Below are 15935 nucleotides of genomic sequence, written 5' to 3' on the forward strand. Positions count from 1 at the left end.
TCTTGGTGAGCTTTCAAGGAGGTGTCTTATGGAAGCTCTAATAAAGTTATGCTTGGTTTGGAATCTACCAATCCTGAGTTGGAGAATGGAGTGTCACTAGAAAGTATTTGCTGCTTATGTGGATCAAAAGTGTGGGAAACCAAGCAAATGTGCGCTTGGTTTGGAAACCAAGCACATCTGCGCTTGGTTTGGAAACTGAGATTGTCATCCTCTTAGACATCTTGATCGTCCTTTTTCACATGTGATCTGGAGATATTTTAGGATTTCCAATCTCAAGCTATGATACTAATTCTTAGAGTGTGCAACAATATGCCCTAGACTTGAGCATTTTCGGGCTACGCTGGTGTCGTTGGTAGTTAGCGCGCCAATCGTGAACCGCAAGCGCACGGATCAGTCGTAGCTTTTCCCTTAGAGTATTCATCCAAGGTTTTATCAATCCGTGGATAGATAGTGAACTAGCTAGGGTTTTCTATCTAGTCTAGTAGATCAATCCTAGCATGAAGCATTGATTGCAATAAGAGATGAATTAACATGGTGTAAAGATGAATCGAATGAATATAGGTTGATCACATCCACAGATACACATGAGTGAGCACAACCAAAGGTACAAAGGACTTGTCGCCTTCTAGTTGCAGTTCTAGCAAATAAGTAACGTACATCATGCATTTCATCTAAAGCATCTTTAAACTACTACCTCTAGTCTACCTCCCAAGTACTCGTTACCTACTAGGCATCATATCCTGTCATGATCCTACCACCTAGCGCAGGAAGTTCCAAGGGCATGACCACAAGAGACCGTGTATAGCTATCATGGAAGAATGACATGCTACATCTAATCACCTCGATTACATGAAACACATTGAATAGTCTAATCTAGATCTAGACTCACGATGAAAATAGCCATAATAGTAGAAAGCATAAAAAGAGGTATTGAATCACTAATAGATTGGAAAACATGATGAACATTACTCAAACAATGTACGTATTACATCATCACCACCTGAAATCATACCTACAATGATGAATGCTTGGCTCCTGAACTCTCTGCCATGGCACAACCGTGCAGGGACGCCATGGAGGCCAGGGTTTGGCCTAAGCCTCTCTCCTAGACAACTCTGAAGACTTGCAGCGTCCCTCAACTCCATATGGTGTGCTTTGTCCCTCTGTTTCGTCGAGTTTTAGTGACTGGATTCCACATGCCAATGGAAAATGGGGGTATTTATAGCTTGGAGCTGCTATGGGATGAAAGGCATGTCGAACGAGGCAAGGAAAGCCTCAGGTCATTCGTCTTAGGAGGGTCTAAGTCGATCGGCTTGGGTACTTGCTTACCTCAGATGCCCAAAGCTTCCGTACGAAAGTTGTAGATCTTTTCAAGGCATGCAGTTGTGACATAAATTTACCTAATCGAAGTTTGTATGAGGGAGATAGGGCCTGTACAAGATTGGCTGCTTCTGCAGGACTTTTGACCTTCCAAACTTGAGCTTCCTTTGGCTTGATGAGATTAATTTGCCAAGTCATCACATTTTTGGGGCCCGCTGGTGCTCATCTTCATTGAGTAGCCTCATTGTATTGTCCAAAGTCTAGGTCCAAATCAATCTCGTGCAAAAAGTGCCTATTTATGTCATATTTTCTATCATTTTGCAATACAGTCCAAAATACAACACATATGCAAATATGGAGCTATATCAGGTGCCAAGTGGCGGGTTAGTATAAGAATTAGTCCAATAATACCACTAAAATAGAAAAGGTGTCAATAATGAGCACCAACAATCCCCACATACTTAAACCTTCCTTGTCCTCGAGTAAGTATATGATACTTGATTAATCAGGAAATTAGCGTTGCCCTTCGATGTCATCCCTGCACTGAGTCATACATAAAAAGACACATTGCTCTCTCAAATATTTAGCATTTAGGTTCAAGTTGTCAACAACTACTTTTTCATTGTGGAAGATAGACTAGCAATAAAGAACAAGCCACAATTAAATAAATGCAAAGCTCTTAAACTTAAATGAACTTCAGACCTTTACCTTATTCATCATGAAGATTTTTTTCAAAAAGATGCAAATCCAGCATAAGTAAGATTCGCTTGCAAAAATTCATGGAAACACTCATCTCATCAAGTCACTTAAGACTATACTAGATTATTTTAAACTTATTCTACTAATATATGTAGTGGAAGGCTTATGTGGAGCTTGGTAGGTAAAAACAATCTAGCAAACATTCTATTATCAAACCAAGAGAGAGATCTATTGGAATTACTAAGACTTGTCAAAAAGATCATGGAAAATAAATGTTGGAGAGAGAGGGTGATGAAACACACAAATTTAAATAGGTGGACATGTGCAAGTGGCAAAAGGGTGATGCCGAGACACCGATGAAGTTCTTGTTATCGGATTGCACATGGTTGGAAGAATGAATATGATATCAATTGCCAATGATAATCATGAAATTTCAAGTATTAAGGAGCAATTTTTTTCTTTCTTTTCCTATTTTCTTTCTCTCTCTTTTTTTATTTTCTTCTTTTTCCTTCTTTCCATTTTTTCTATTTTTTTTGGTCCTCGGATCTTGTCACGGCATAATGAAATTACACTTACTTTAACAGTAGTTAGGGATATGATTGATGCACTAACTCCCTCATGCTCGAACAATTGTCGTCCCGAGCATGAAAAGAATATCAAAATAACTGCTAGAGTAAGTATTAAATCTTTTGGAACTCTTCACAAAAAATCTTGAATCAACTCAGAGATGCTTCTTGCCAAAAATTAGAGTGAATAGGGGCAGCAACCTCCTATGCCTATCGGCCTGCGGGTGGTAGGGCGATCGGCCTATCCCCCCTGGTCCTTCATTTCTTCTGAATTTTCTTGCACAAGCTCATAATTGCCTTCTCCGATGATTTGTATTGGTTTGGCATAGAGAAATTCACTGTATCTTTGTCAAAAGAATTTCATACTCATATAATGGGTTGTGGTCAATGAGGGGTCATAAAAAGATGATTTTGGGTTAGGGTAGATGCCCAGCAAAGTTTGTGAAATTTCCAGTGTAGAATCTCACAATGCATGGATAGAAATGGCTGCATTAAAAAGGATACCATAAAGGAATGGCCAGCTTCTAAGTCTCAAACCACAAAAATCAATCTTAATTCAAGTCATGAAAATATAAGCTTGCAATCTAAAGATTTCATCATGAAACATCATGCATGTATATTGGCTCTGGTAGGATAGAACTTTGAAAGAGATCCACAAATGTAGATCGCATATAAATTAATTTTACAAGTTATTAGGTCATCAATAAACTTAAACAAAAAGAAACATAGAGTTTGTGGATCTATAATTTAATCATTTAATTTCCATAAATAAAAGAGCCTGTATTTATATTAGTTTTTAAGTTAATCAAATAGAGAGCAATTACTGAAGCCATACACAACATTGTGTTCGTAACTTTCATCATTTTTCCATAAGCAAGAGCATACAAAAATAATTACCATTATGAAGAGCATAAGATCATGGTGATTTATTGAAACAAAAACAAAGCTAGGTTGTCTTCCAAGTAGCCATGTTATTATTACCTGGAGAGATATACAAATGATGCATCGTCTATAGTTGAAGGCTTATACACACATGCATTTAGAAAGAGATGGGAAAGAGATGGAAAAGAGAAGGTGCAGGAAAAATTTACCGTCCTTTCGATACTATAATGAAGTGTAGTGAAGCCTCCCCATGCTTAAGCATTGTGCTTAGCATGTGGAAGAAGAACAATGAGCATCTCATGACGACCATGATCATTGTACTTCACGCGATATTTTCATTTTTGTCTAGCAAGTTCTCCCCATGCTTAGCATTGTGCTAGGCATGGAAGAAGGAGATGAAACATCCTTTATTCTTGAAATTATGGTGCTCTGCGTCCAAAGCTTGTCTTTATGTTTCTTCGCTCCTGTCATCTCAGTTGTCCTTCATTTTCTCCTCTTCTTTTTTTTCATAAAAGCGCCTATAGCGTTGGTGATATCTTGTGGCAGCAGCGGCATGGGTGAGCAGGCCGAGCTCCCTTGTGCGTTTGGCGGCGCAAAATCCGAGCGGTGGTGAAATGAATGACTAATCTGGCAACCGTGGAGCTCACACAGCTGTGTCGTTGATTCTTTCCTCTTTCACCTCCCTTGTCCCTTCCTATTCCCCTTCCTCCTAGCGCGGGCGAGATAGTAGGGATTAGGGAAGCAGCTTGGCTTCGAATGGTGGCTCCCATGGACGACAAGCTCAGGAGAGCGGGGCTACGGTGGAGAAGCGACATGGCACATAGGGAGGCCTGGGGAAGCACCGCTCCAAGCTCCATCGTCCATGCGATTTCTTCCGTGTGGGCCCTACATACAACGAGTTTGTATCCTATATTTATATTGTTGTATTTGTGACTTTGAATCTTTGATTTGGGATCTGTCTGTCGTGATGTGAATTTTGTGTACCCCGTATTTTCATGATTTAGAATTACTTACATCTATGTGTTATTATGTTGGATTAGTTAGGTGATTGAGTTATAAATTTTTGTTTGTACAAGCCAGTGTAGTAGAGATGAAGGGGGCAGGTTGGTCATTTTTCATGGTTGATCCACCCTGGCACGGAGATGTGGCTCGGCCATGTCAGCAAAAGTAGTAAAAATGTAGTTAATTTTAAATATCCATGAGGCTACCGCCGTGACATTCTAATAGTGATTTTCGAAGGAGCGCCACTAGTAAGGATGGTATATGATTAAATATCTCCATAATTGATGGGAGTTAAATCCATTTCATAGTTGCCAGAGTACTAGAAGCAGATCTGCTATGAGTTATCATTGAGGCCACCGCAGAAAACACTCTATTCAAACATAGTGACGGTGCAAATACATTCCTCGCTTTTAAGCCAACTCAAGCCAAAGAAATTTATTCAAACGACAACTGCTAACCGCTCTTGTCCCAAACTTTGGTGTTGCTTTTTTTTTAATAAACTTTGGTTATGTTTCTTTATGCTATTGTATCATCATCGAACTTTATGCTATTGTATCATCGCCGGTTTATGGATGAGTGCTATCGCCGGTTTATGGATGAATGCTATTGGCATAGTTCGGTGATGATACAATAGCATAAAGAAAAAAGAAAGGGAGAAAATCAAATAAAAACAAAATAAAAATGATGAATAAAAACGCTCCATTTTCTAGACCGTCGTGTAAAAGCTCATTTATCATTTCAGTTACCATGCTCTATCATTTCCAACCATAAACAATCTGTTAACAAGGTGCCTCGGGATCAATTTTTGCCATTTGCACGTGTCCCCTGAAATGTGTGTGTTTTCCCTTCCTGAAATTTTTATTTGTCATGGTTTTTTTACAAGTCTCATAATTCTTAGAGGTATCTATCTCAATTTGACATAATTTTGGATATAACTTTTGCTAGGGTTATTTTAACCTACCAAGCTCCACATATGCTTTCCCCTTTATATATTAGATTAGGTAGAAATATTCTAGAATGGTATTTAATTAGCAGAGTGTTTTCCATGACCTTTTGTTTCATTGTTTTCTTTCCCAAAAATCTATAAAAATCGAGGTAAGGGTTGAAAGAATATTTTGAATTAAGAGCATGCTTGGAAAATAAAAATTCGTTTGCTGTAGAGTCAACGGAGAGAACCCTGCAACAGATGCACTTTTTCCTATACACACAATTGTCTGCCTAACGGTGGAGGCTGCTACGGTGAGTATCGTCGAGAAGCCTTCCTCAGCATTGCTACGAATGGAAAAGCAGCAAGGACAGTTGCAAACAGAGGGGAGAATCTCTTGGTTAGAAAAAAAAATGTTTGCTGCCGTTCCAGCAGTGAGATGGTTGGAATTACCGGGCAAGCGGCCATTACCATTTCAGCCATTCCTTGTTCACAGCCTCACACGATAATGAAATATCTACTTCGTGCCAATGAAAAACACACAGCAGAACATACGGATTCAGGAGATGAAATCTTACTCACACAGATATACCTTTAATGATTAAATCTGTAACCACTTGGATGCACGAAATTTATTGGTATAATCAATCATTGTCAGAACAATCACAACATTGGAAAAAATAATAATGTCAATTTAACTTCCAGTTGGAAAGGGAACTTTTTGAGTAGAGATTGAGTAAAAATAAATGCTGAGTGTTGTTAGGATAGCAAGAAATAAGATAGCAGCACTGCAAATAAAGAAATAATGAAGAAGAAACAGGGACAAACTTTCATGTGAAGATCTCACAACCACTCGCAATGCAAGAGAAAATGAAAATTATGTAGCACTTCTATTTCTAGGAATGGACGTCCCTTTGGACCAGAAATTTAGGGTGTTCAAAACAGTTATCTCATGATGTCGATTTGTGAAGTAGGCTACTGAAGGACATTTCTAGCCAGAGAGGCTGCAAATTAGCATCAGCGGCAGAGCACAAATGCACTTGTCCAGGATAAATATCACAAAAGCTAATGCTATACAGGTGACGGTAGCCAATAGCCTGACCTCAATCTAGAAGTCCTTGGTATTGTTCTGTTTCTGCGGTTTGTTCTTCAGCTTCTCTTGGGACACATTTTTGTACTGTAGCAGTTAGCTCTTAATGCTTGTATCAGTGACATCCATCTTAGTTGCAGGGTTGGTCTTGTCAGATGCTGAAACCTGACTAATGACGAAGCTGTTCCTATCAAAATAGTCTGGCCCACCACAGCTTAGGCTATCCGCACTCGTCGACCTCTATTCCCATCTCTTAAAAGAAATATTCTATCCTAGTCATCGAGATTCTTTACTCTATACACATTTCTCCTGCACTCGTGTTATCTCTATTCCATACTCTATACTCACTATTCCATATTTTATTTCCCTCCTCCTCTCTTTCTCTCTCTCACCAACTCTCTCTCACTCCCGCTACAGTGTTTAGCGTGCTCGTTGTGCAGGCGCTGGATGTAGTGGTGGCCTGTGCGGCCGCTAGGCTGCCGCGCGCGTTGCAGGCGCCTGGACAGTTTGCAGGCGCGCTTAGCGCTACGCGGTGCGGATAGCCTTAATCTTTAGACATCATGTAACCTTTCGTCACTCCTTAAATAGATACTAACCGCTATCATCATATGGCTCCTATTAGCTGGGTTGATATTAACCCGCCGCAAGGTTGAATCCTGATCTTTCGATGAGAGGCGTGGGATAACTCGATTTGGGGATGAAGACGATGTTCACGGCCCGACTACAACCATCCAAGGATGCCGCGCCTTAGCAACCGATACACCATCTCCAATGGCTACCGCGATCTTGTGGAGCGCGTCACCCGGCCACTAGGGCACTCGTCCTGCAAGCAATCGAAGAACAAGCAAGAACAAGTAGAACAAGCAACTCAATTGCAAATATGGAGATGAAAACTAATCTGAACTCATAAAGTTGGGTTCTGAATCAAGTAGAACAGATGGTCTAGTCGACACACGCGTCTACAAGAAAGTAGCAATGGCTAAACTTTCAACAAAACAAAACCCAATCTGTTTGTGGCAGCTCTAATCCTTATTAATACCTAGGAGGACGACCAGGGGTGTGTTGGGTTCGTGCTCCAACCCTAGGACATGTCCCTAATAGACCCAACTTGATACACGACCCATTGGACCAAAATAAGGCGACACATTACCTCTGGACAGAAAACCTCTCGGTAGTATTTCGGTGATTTCGGCCGACTCAAAATAGATATGGATATGAGTCCAGATCCATATGAAAATAGACTTCATAAGGATCCAAGGAGTACTTGAATGCCTAAAACGGAGTCCGGATGAGGTCATGGCGGCCGTTGCAAGTTGGCACAGAGCTGCAGTCCGAATCCAGCCCCAAAACGTGTTGGATTGGAACTCTTTCTTTTGTTGGGCTAAAAGTGATGTGGTAGCCTGGTGGAGGACGTTGGGAATACTTGGACTTGGCCCCCAATCTACTTCTTTGGTCCTCCATGCCTTCCATGTGTGTTTAACACTATTTTTGATCCACGTATGTATTTCTGAAATTGACAATGAACACACATCATGGTGCAACATCAATTTATCAAATGTATCAAATACAATCATGGTAAAGAATTGTTTCACCTGTGAATCAAAAGTTACTAATTTGGTTGTATCCGAGCAGGTTATGTCCTCATCATGGGTGGCTTCATCTTAGGACAGTTATGCATATAGTGCCTTTTGTCGTGACATCTGAAGCAGGTATCAGATAGCTCCAATTCTCTAGGCGACTTCTTCTTGGGACAGGAACAAGATTTGTGGCCTTTGTCATGAGATTTGAAGCAGGTGACATCAGATAGCTCCAATTCTCCAGGTGACTTCTTCTTGGGACAGCTATTTGATTTGTGGCCTTTTTCATGACAATTGAAGCAGGTGAAATCAGATTGATCCAATTCTCCAGGTGACTTCTTCTTGGGACATCTATTTGATTTGTGGCCTTTGTCATGGCATTTGAAGCATGTTACATCGGATAGTACCAATTCTCCAGGCACGTTCTTATTGGGACAGCTATTCGCATAGACATTGATGTGGATGGCATCATGTAGCTCTAATTCTTTAGGAGGTATCTTTCTAGGACATTTATTTGCATAGTGACCTTCTCCATGGCAATTGAAGCAGGTGCGTTTTGATACTAGTGTTACTGCCTTATTCCTCATTGCAGCATGGTTGGCCTTATCAGAGTTTGGTGCCTAACTTCTGATGGGGCTCTTCCTATCACAATGGTCATCCACACCGTGACTTAATCTTGAGACTTCAGGTACCATTTCACTGCCTTAGATTGGCATTCATGGCTATCATCATATGGCTCCAATTCTCCATGTGGTTTCTTATTGGGGCAGCTATATGTGTAGTGGTCTTTGGCATGGCATTTCAAGCAGGTGACATCAGATAGCTCCAATTCTCCAGGTGGCTTCTTGGGACAGCTATATGATTTGTGGCCTTTATCATGGCATATGAAGCAGGTGATATCACAAAGCTTCAATTCTCTAGATAGCTTTTCCTTGCCATTGGTAACATCATGTGGCTCTAATTCTCCAGAAGGCTTCTTTATGGGAATCCTATCTGCACACTGGCATTCTTCAAGGCAGTTGAGGCAAGTGGATTTTGATACTACTGCTAATGCCTTGTCCGTCATTGTGGCATGGCTGGTCTTGTCAGTGTCTGGTACCTCACTTCTGATGGCGTTCTTCCTCTCAGAATGGCCATGCCCACCACTGCTTAAGTTTGAGACCTTGGTACCTCTTCATCATGTGAAGATTCTCCAGATGGTTTAACTAGTGCCAATGTTCTCTTGCTTGTTTCTGCCTTTGCCTTTTTTAGTGTGGCATAGAAACTTTCTCAATGATACTTAGTTACTGCAGTGAGCATTGGACTCAAGCGGCATTGTGCAGGCACATGATTTTTGCCTTCACAAATGAAACATGTAATGCCTCCCATAGGACATTTTCCAAGTACATGGTTTGTATCACAGCTGGAGCAACTGATGTCCTTATTATGACCACACTTTTGACCACAAAAACTGAGCTTCTTCTTGGTGCAGTGTCCTTTTTCACCACAACGGCACAAGCACGATTTTCTGACACATTCTGCCTGCAACACCACAAATGACAGTGGCCAACCCTGTTACAAAGAGTACATACCACTTTCTTCTCTTGATTCTTCATGGAGCAATCACAAGTGTAATGCCCTTCTTCACCACACACCATGCAGGTGATCTTCCCAGTTAGTTTGTCCTTGGCATACTGGCAGGCATAGTCAGAAGAAGGTAGCTCAGTGGTAAGTGTATTTTCTCTTTCATGCTGACCATCGGGGCTTACTTGAATGACTTGTGTGGTTGTCTTCCTCTTTATTCCTTTGTGAATTGAATTGCCACCTCTCATTGACTCTTGTGAATTTGAGAAAGTGAGTGACTCAATATTCATCAAATTAACACTATGAGACTGTGGATTGGCTGCATGGGCAACAACTCCAGGAGCACTATTGTGGCAGAACCGTCCAACTTAAACTAGTTTAAATGCGCTTCATCGCTGCCGATGCAGCAATTATCCGAACGCACTTAAAACAGTATAAGTCCGGTCGTCCGTCGAGTGTCCCTAGGACTCCTCGAATGATCCACGTCACGTCTCATAGCCATACACCAGGATTGTTTCCGCGATGGGAAAGCATCAACAAATATTACATTTTTACATACATACACGAGGTACGAGTTATTACAAGACATAGTTTGAAATAAACTTAACAGTGCAGGTTAGATAGAGGTCTAGGATTTAAACATAAACAGTTCAGGTGGGAGATGAGCATTCAAGATTTCTTCTAAGGGTATTGTGAGACTCATAACAATACCCTAGTTTTTCGGGGCTTCCTCCTCGGTGGATTCCTGCGAAGCTTCTAAAAATATCCACAAGGGATAACCCTGAGTACGGGGTACTCAGCAAGGCTTACCCGACTAACCAAAATAATAACTTTTCCTGGAACTATATGATAGCTTTTTCGGTGTACTTGGCTGACATATTTTTGCCAAAAGAGCTTACTAAAAGTGAGACCTTAGCTTTATCTTTTATTTTGATTAAGTTATTACCTAACCATTCTAAATGATGATAAAAAGATTATTTGCAAACGACAAGGTATTAAGTCATACACCAAAATATTAGTGGAAATATATAGCATTCAAGAATTCATACTACGATGCTCAACAGTGATCAAGTGGATTCATAACCGAGAATTGCGGCGATCCGAATCAAATTACATCTTGCAGGAGAGTACCCTGATCACCAGTTATATACAACTGTCCAGGTTGTACGTAACGACCTTTCGATTAGCAACTTCAATGATTGGGAATAAGACTACCCGGACCCAGGGACGCACCCCCACATGGGACCCCACGTCTAGCCTGATCACCATGTGAGTTTCAGGCTACGCCCCTGCCAATCTCCAGCACGTCAAGTGCGGGTACGAATTATTCCCGATCAGAGGGTTTACTAACCTACTAGGCTTTACTGGTCCCATACCCAGTAAGTGATCAGATGTCTTTCACTTGATCAAAGGTTAAGACAACGAATCGGACCTTAACCACATTAATCTAGCAGACAGAACTACATCCTTAGCTTATGTCCGCTTCTTAACTTTTCAAGTCATCTTTCCATAAATAACATGTATGGCCCAACATTTTACCTTAAGGTTCGGTAAACCAAATACTTAGGCAACTAAGCATTTCTAGACTTGGGTTACTTACTAACTGTTGAACAAGTGGCAAAGATGTCCTTAAAACAAGGTATGATAATGCAGAAGAATGGGTTTCAAGCAACACCTAGACTTAGTGTAGTCATATAGCAAATAACTGATAATTGGACGCATGAAATAACGACTCCAAAATAAATAGGTATAATGCACCGGGGCTTGCCTTGTTCTATAAAAAAGTTAGTACTGTCTGAAGGATTGGCCTCGTAGGGAACCAACTCAATGATCTCTTCGAACTCCGGAGATCCTTCTGAAAATTCCGAGAAATCTCCTTCCGGTGCTTCGGTGTCTATGACAAAGCATATGCAGGGGTTAGCGATGCAATTTTTTGAATACAAGACTATACAACTTTCCTTCATGATAAAGTTGCAAGCCAACAAGGGACTATACAGCTTATCATGATAAAGTTGCAAGCCAACACACAAAAACCCGAAAAGATTAACCCAACAATTTTATTTCCTTTACTAACCTTACCTAAGGCGTTTTTCTTTTATTTTTAGAAAACATTATAATTATTGTCTAATCTTGAAACCTAATTTCCTATGAGTTAACAATAATTTGTGATTATGAAATGTTATTCCATATTTTATGCATTTAATAAAGATTAAGTATTTATTTAAATACCTTAAAGAAAAGGCATTAAACAAATACCTAAATTTTTATTATTTTCCTAGGGTATAAAAATTTTAATGCATAAAGGAAAATAAAATAAGCCTAACAAAATTGGTTTCACTAATTTTGGACACTCTTAGAAATTTTTGTGATTTAAATGGTGATAAACGGATTTAATCTATTTATTCTACAAAGGAAATCTAAATTTTTTCCTGAAAAACCCCCGGCCTACTTTTCTCACGCGCCCTTACTCTACACCCTCTCTCTTACGCTGGGCCCGCGGCTCGGACCCACCTTTTTCCTATTTACTCTACCCGCCGGCCTCTTTCTCTCCTATTGGGCTCCCTGGGCCGATTTTCTTTTTCTTTTTCTTTTCTCCAACCGGCACCGGCCCAATGGCCCACCCTTCCTTTTCTTTCTCTTCCGCGAAGCCAGCCTGCTGGACCACCTGGGCCTTCGACCTTTTTCCCTCCAACGGCCGTCCACACCGGCACTTGGGCCAACTGGACCCTCGGTCCACTATCGCCCAGCCTGCCTCCTCCCTCTCCTATCCTCCCTGACGCGTGGGCCCGCAGCACTAGAGCCTTCTTCCTCCTCCCGCCAAAACCCGAGCGCAACAGGGGGCGGTGCGGCTCGCCGGCCGACACCCTACCGGCGATGGGGCTACGCCGGGGAAGCATCCCCAAGCCCTAGCGCACCTGTGCGCGGTGGTAGCTCCCCGGGAGGTGGCCGGAGCCATTCCCTCCACGGTGGCGGGTGGCGGCGCTTACGGCCGGTCGCGACTAGGCACAACGACGGCGCAACCTACCTTGACGACTACCCCTACGGCTTCCTAGTACCCCAGGGACTCACCTAAGACTACCCATAAGGAAAGAGAACAACGGCAGGAAGGTGCTCACCGTGAGCAGGAGGTGCGGCGGTGGCGGACGGAAACGACGGCGAGTACGGGTACTCCGGCAAGAATGCTGGGCAACAAGTTGACCGGGGTGTAGCTGGGGTACCTGTGGAGGAGTGGGCGAGAGGAATCGACGGGAGATGAGGTGTGGCAGTGGAATTTTGGTCGGCAGTGGTAGCTTGACAGAGAGGGCGGCGGCGGTAAAAGAACAGGCGGCACGGTAGAAACGGCAGCGGGAGCGGTAGATATACAAAGGTTTCACCGGGCGCATGAACGACACCGTGGCCTACTCGTAGGCTTGCGTGGTAAGGAGGTGGCGTAGCTGCTGTGCTGGCGGTCGACCGAGAACGCCGGCGGCGACACGTCGTGCTCGGCTCTGTCACCCCCCCTCCTTTGTTTCTGACGCCCGAAAGTTCAGGTCCAAATCACGGTTGATTTTGAATCCGACGGCTCCACGGTCCTTTAAGCAATGTTGTAGATAAACTTGAACTCTCCAAGTTTTATTTTTGCTCTGACCCGAGATAAACATCCTAACATAGTCGAATTTTGAATTCTTTCTCCCATCTAACTGAATTACTCTGAAACTTGAAGTTCAGTTCGTCAGTCATTTGATATGGCCATGTACCCATCTGGTAATTCACTTTCAGTGCACCAATTCCATTCTTTTCAGTCCAACTTCCATCCATTTGTGTTCTACAACTTTCAAAGATTCCATTTTGCCCATAAACACCTATACCCTTTACACTATATTTTTCTGAAATTTGTTCCAAACTCAGCCATTTTCTCACTGTTTCAGACTTAGGAAATTTGCTGATTCAGTGACTTGGCCGAAAATGGCAGAGTGCCAACTTTAGGCCTCAAATTAAATTTGTTCCCTTGGTGGTTCTTGATCAACAACACCCTGGTATTCTTGTCCAAAGTCCATACTTCAGTATTGTATAGTTTTCTTGATCCCTTTATTTGAAAAATTTGGCAGAAATCAAATTCCAAAATGGGCTCTTATGCTGTTTTTCTGAAGTCCTATTGTGGGACGGTGAATAGTGCCCTTCTATTTTGATTTCTTCCTTTGGTTTTCTTGAAATATTTAGGACCAGATTTTTGTCCCCAGTCTTGATCTTCAAGTTATAAACACTCTTATCCTTCCATTCCATATTTTTGCCAAATTTTTCTGAATTTTGAATTTAAAATTCAAATTTCGGTCAAATTTGACTCGAATTTGATTTTTAGCCAATTTCTTCTCCTTTTCTTTATGATTTGCCTCTATTTCTTCGGAATTACTTTTGATGGTTAAAATAACAGGTGTTACAACTATTATCATTATAATTACTGTTTGGAGTCTGAGACATTGCATACAGGAGTTTTGCTTCTGTGGCCAAAACTGATGCATTATTGTAGACGAAAGGCAGTAGCTTGTTGATTGCAGCATAGAGTGTTCTCCACCTGACAAATTGACCAAAAGGGTTAGTAAATGACAAGCCAAAACATCACAGTAAGACGGAAATAGGTCTACAGCTCAACTTAAGCAAAGCCTCAAATAACACATCTTGTTCAATAAATCAGATATCCCTTGGATTCACCTTATATGGGAAAAGTACTATAACAATGGAAAATTACCTGGACATACCAAAAAGGGCTCCTTCTGGTGGCGAGACATCCTTAAGCTGCTTGACAAATTTGAAGGATTAGCGTTGGTTAAAGTTAAAGATGGTAGCACTTGTTTTCTTTGGCAAGACATGTGGCATGATCAGGTTTCATCTCAGGCATATCCACATCTCTTCTCCTTTGCTAAAAAGAAAGATATCTCCTTGCAGAAGGCATATCAAACACATGATTTACAACAGCTATTTCACCTTCCCCTACCAATGCAAGCTCTTAGTTAGTTACTTCTTTTAGCAACTGAACTAGAAGCGATTAACCTCTTGGATGAAAAGGACATTTGGACTTCTATCTGGGGCAATGGTTTCTTCTCGTCTTCCAAGGCATATCGCCATTTAACTGGACATAGGCTGGTTCACTAGGTATATAATTGGCTTTGGAAATCAAAATGCCAAAACAAACACAAAGTCTTCTTCTACCTTGTGTCAAAAGACAGACTTAGTACAAGAAATGTTCTTAAAAGGAAGCACATGTTTCTCCCATCTTATTCCTGTGTCCTTTGCACATGACAAGGAGGAAACTCTATTTCATCTTTTACTAGAATGTTCTTTTGTGCAAGTGTGCTAAATCAATCTAGGTCTGTTCATGGATTTGCAGCAACAACCTTATGAAATCCTCTCTAGCATCAAGAACTAGTTGCAAGTTCCTTTCTTCATGGAAATCATTGTTATCATGAGCTGGTGTATTTGGATGGCAAGAAATGATTGGATTTTCAAGGCAATTCATCCTTCTTACCAAGGAAAAAAAATGCGTTTTAAGCACATCTATACTCTGGTTTTACACCGAGTAAAAGACACTTGGAAACAACCTATGTCTGAATGGCTAGAGCAGACCTTGTAATCTTCTTAATTTTTTTTGTTTCCTTCTTTGTTTCCTAATTTGGATTTCTTGCACTTGTACCTTTGTCGATTTTATAAATATATAACCAGTAGGGGAACTCTGCCTCCTGTTTCCTAAAAAAAACACATCTTGCAAGTACAGCATATGAGGACAGGCACACAATGGACTAAATAATGAAAATCCTTATTATGACTACAGAATAGGCACAAGAAAAATACGTCAATTTTTTGAAGGATACTAACCCAAGGGGTTCATCCTGTCCAGGGCAAATCTGACCTAATATTCTGTTCTTAAACACATTTCGATACAAATTACAAAGCATGCTATTCTGTTCTTAATCCTGGAAGTGCCCATCCTGCGTCGTTTTCCCACGCTATGCGCAAAGATAAAGAAAATCCACAAATTCCCCATATTCAAGTTCAAGGCCAAAAGGGGAGTCGGGAGGGAACCAGATTCTAAAATCGCGTGAACACAGAGGGAAGTAGCCATGGAACGAAGATGCGGGGAGGTTAAATCTCTAGAGGCAGCGAGCGGAGGGGAGAGGGGGAAGGGATTCTTACCTCGCCGAGTTGTCGGAGAGCAACAAGGATCGATTCCGCCCTTCAAGGGAGCCAGGGAGCCACGGCTTCCGTGGGAACCTGCACCGTTCTCGTCCAGTTGTCCGGAGCCGGTGAAGATAGGATTCTTGATTCAGCGGCGCTGG

The 15935-nt window shown here is 41.6% G+C and overlaps 1 pseudogene; it reads right to left on the bottom strand.

The window, feature by feature from the left end:
- Positions 1 to 7146: 7146 nt before the first annotated feature.
- LOC117842361 (uncharacterized) lies at positions 7147 to 15935 on the bottom strand (annotated as a pseudogene).

Source organism: Setaria viridis, chromosome 2 (assembly GCF_005286985.2).
Source record: "Setaria viridis chromosome 2, Setaria_viridis_v4.0, whole genome shotgun sequence".
Lineage (NCBI taxonomy): Eukaryota > Viridiplantae > Streptophyta > Magnoliopsida > Poales > Poaceae > Setaria > Setaria viridis.